Genomic DNA, 4,356 nt, shown 5'->3' with positions numbered 1-4,356 from the left:
ACATCTCACTACTATAACAAGGTGAGGGGTTCCACGGCACACGGCTCGCCGCATGTATGTGGAAAAAAAAGAAAAAAAAACACGATTTCAGACGGCAGCCCGTCTTTATTGTCACACGAACACACTACAACACATGCATGCGGCCACAACACACACTCATGCTGACAGTGGCCGGTGAAATATGTCCTCTGCATTTGACCCATCCAGGCTTGTCCTTTCCTCCAGGGGGCAGGCCAGGAGCAGTGGTCGCTATTTCTTTCCAGCGCCCGGGGACCTTCATTGGACCATCATTGGACCAACTTCAGATGTTGTCGTCACTGGTCGGATGATGATCTTCTGCATGTTTTTAGTGGGGGGTTATGTACGGAGGAACCCCCTGGGGGGTACGGGGAGAACATGCAAACTCCACACAGAAAGGCCCTTTCGATGAGATAGCCCACCTGGGCAGTAGGCACTGAAGATATGGGGGGGTCACAACTCCAGCGCCCACAGCGTCCCAGGTGGGAATCGAACCCAGGACCTTCGAGCTGTGAGGCGACAGCGCTTACCACTGCACCACCGTACCCCGTGAAGCGCTGCAGCGCACGTGCACTTGAGCAGACGAGCGTGCGAAGCGCGTGTGAGCTACAGGCGAGCTGTGCGATCTGTGCAATATTTCTAGTCTTTACTAAAGTGCACGGTATAATGAGTGTATCTAAAGCCTTTTAGGAACACTGGAACAGTTCATCCAAAAATTGAGCATGGCCCAAATGGCGTTAGTTCAGGCAGGCCATGTAGTCAAGCCCAGCTCTCAATCCCTGCATGCCCACAGCTGATTAGCAGACACAACAGTCCAGAAGTATACTTCCGGGTTCGTCAGGGGAAAAGTGAATGGGGTTTTGAAAATCACCTTTATGACTTTTGGAACATAAATATGTTTTTTTTACGCGATTTTTGGAAAACGCTTCAAAAGGCATAAAAGTGATTTTAACGTTTGTGAAGATTATCCTGTTGAACCCAAATTTGCGTTCCCATAAACTTTTGTTAACCACAGACAGACCTTATTTTATGCATTTAGCCCCATTATAAAACCCCGTTTGCCACCAACCTCCTCCCCAGCTCCTCCTTTCATGTTGTGTCTGACTTAAAAATGTCACCTGCTGGCTGCTGTCTATAGAGAGCCCCAGGAATGAGTCCGGAAAACATCGATCCTCATGTGTGAAGATTATCTCGCTGAACACTGGTTCACATTTGATTAAGCCAGCATTGCCCAGAGACCTTATTTGAAGCATTGTGCCAAAAACCCATTCAGAAATCCCATAGGCAGTCTGCTCGGGACCTCTGTGAGTACCTGTGCCAAATATGGATGCTGTCCAAGTACAATTATGGAGAAAATGGATGAATAAAAACAATATGAATGCTGTCAGGCCAACTACATACATACGTAGGTTTGCCCTTTTATGTGTTAGATAACTCTAATTACCAGGGCCCAGTTGCACAAAGCACCTTAGGTTAAGATTTCCCTTAGAGTCAGAGTTAAGGTGTCCATAAAATAGAATCGGCTGCACAAAACACCCTTAAATCTTCTCCATAAGGTTCAACATTTGAAGGAAAACATAAGCACAAGATGTAAGGGTGTTTTGTGCAGCCGATTCTATTTTATGGGCACCCCTTAACTCTGACTCTATGGGAAATCTTAACCTAAGGTGCTTTGTGCAACAGGGCCCACCTTGATAGAATATTCACTGGTCAAATTGTTGGCTTGGGACCTTGAGATTGAGAAGAATATAAGCAATTGGAAGCAAATGAAAAACCTACCATGGGGCGCAGACTGTATAATCGGGCACGTCGGGCAAATGCCCGGTGGCCTGGCCTGGCCTGGCCTGCAAAAAAAATAAATAATAATAATTGGTGCCCGCAGTCAGGCCACTCACTGAACAGCAGGCCAGGCGCCGCCTACTGGTTTACTAGTGGTTTTATTACTTTATTCAGGGTTAAAGTGGGTGCATTTCATTGTAAAATTGGACTCAGCCCAATACGCGCGTTGGCCCGTATCGGCCTGGCCTGCTTGGTATCTAATGCCCGGCCTGAATTATGATCCCAGTCCGCCCCTGGTTGTTATCCAGAAAACATAACTTATGTTTTCTGGATAACAAGTCACATTTGAGCCCATACTGCGTTGTGCTGGTTTAATGAGCCTATCATGACTGAAATGAGATGGCAGTGGCCTCGAGGTGCAGAGAGCAAATGGGAGAATCTGGGCAAGTAAATGAGTGAGTAACACTGTGGCTTCTCACAGTAAGTACCATGCCCTTGAGCAAGGCATTAACCCCCAGCTGTTCCAGTGGAGCAGCTCAGTGGCTATACAGTACCAGTGGTGGTAAATAGGCAACTTCTAGATGTAAATGGGGAAACTTTATGAATGTGACATAGGTCCCTACTCCTGTACCTTTTATAGTTTCTTGATTAACTTTATATTGTCCACCCCCCCCCCCCTGTCTGTGTGTGTGTGTGTGTGTGTGTGTGTGTGTGTGTGTGTGTGTGTGTGTGTGTGTGTGTGTGTGTGTGTGTGTGTGTGTGTGTGTGTGTGTGTGTGTGTGTGTGTGTGTGTGTGTGGGTCACTCTCTCTTTGTCTCTCACAGGAAAAACATTTGAGAAACATTTGAGACATCTGGACTAGAAGTTAGCCCATTGAGACAATGTATTATTTTCATAGGTTTGACCTTCTTCACTGTTATTCTGCATCTACAGTATGGGCAGTTATGGAATAACTCAATCTTACCAGACTGGATCCCTGATACATACTACAAAAAAGGTTGAGAACCACTGGTCGCCACCACAGAGCTATTTTATTTATGATATTGTATCTACAAGGCCATTATAGAACCTATAGGTGGAACAACTGTTTAGGGAAAACAGTTGTTAATGCAGGCACACTAAACCATGTTGTTACTTCAGAATCAGAATCAGAATCACTTTTATTGTCACAGTATGCAAGTTACATAGGAGGAATTTGTCTTAGTGTCTGTATGCAGCGTAGCGGTCACATCAATATACAGGGATAAGAAGTAGGAAGATAACTAAAGACAATCACAAAGTTGCAAGTGCAATCAAATCGAGTAAATATATACAATATGTAAGCAGTGGTTTGTAGGGGTGCTCCAAAAAATCGATTAAAGGATCGTGATTCTTAATGCCACGATTCCTGGATCGATTCCAAACTCCCAAGAATCGATTCTTAAAATCGTTTAAAAAGTTTTTTTTTTTTTTTTTCAGTGCACCTGAACGCAACATGCAAGATACCGGCTGAATAAGTGTCCAAATGTTCATGTCATTTGTGTACTGTACTGCCACGGTGCCACCACCTCTTGCACAACTCTGGTTAATGTATTCCCCCCAAAAGTCTACAGATCCCCCCCAGCCTATAAATCCATCTTATCTGAAGAACATAAGGGGGGAATTCCCCCCTAGTTTGCAAAATGAATTTAGGCCCTGACTGTAATACAGAAGTTGAATTTGAAGTTCAGCATTAATACATTTGTCATTTTTTGTCTTATATTTACCTTTGTGTGTTATTGCAATATAAAACTACATAATTGAGAATCGATTCTCGATTCTGGAATCGAGAATCGTTGGAATCGAGAATCGATTCTGGAATCGGATCGTGACCCCAGGAATCGGAATCGGATCGGATCGTGGCTTAGCCGGATCGGAGCACCCCTAGTGGTTTGACAGAGGCATATTTTGAGTTATGGTATTGGGCTAACCTGCACATGCACTAGTAAAGGTGACAGTAAAAAGTGAGCATGAGGATCTGGAGGAGTTATCATAAGCTAGCCCCTCCCATCGCCTGCTGTGACCTCATTTTCCCTGCAGGCTGCTTAAAAAAAACTATTTTTACTGTAACAGTTGTAGATCAATTTGTATGAGCAACCTATTTACCCACAACAAGCAGCCCAGCAAACAACCTGCTATCCTCAGCAAAGGCACAGCAACAGTGTTATTCTCCAGTCCCCCTGACCTCGATATGATCCTCCAAGCGCTTCTCGTGGCACCCTGTGTATCTGTCATCCCAGCCCTCATTAGTGCCCACATGCTTTCAAACCATGTCCACAGATTGAATCCCAAGACATCTGCCACTCGTACCACTCGCCTCTGATCCACTTACTCTGTTTGTTCTCGGTTATGAGTTTTCCTGTCAGCCTCCCCTGGCAGCAGGTGCAACGATGTTAGTGTCAAAACCCGGAACTGCTGTGTGTACCTGTGTGTGTGCGTTTGTGTGTGTGTGTGTGCGTTTGTGTGTGTGTGTGTGTGTGTGTGTGTGTGTGTGTGTGTGTGTGTGTGTGTGTGTGTGTGTGTGTGTGCGTGCGTGCGCGT

This window comes from Poromitra crassiceps (assembly GCF_964638095.1).
Source record: "Poromitra crassiceps genome assembly, chromosome: 9".
Lineage (NCBI taxonomy): Eukaryota > Metazoa > Chordata > Actinopteri > Beryciformes > Melamphaidae > Poromitra > Poromitra crassiceps.
Note: the sequence above shows the minus strand (reverse complement) of the source record.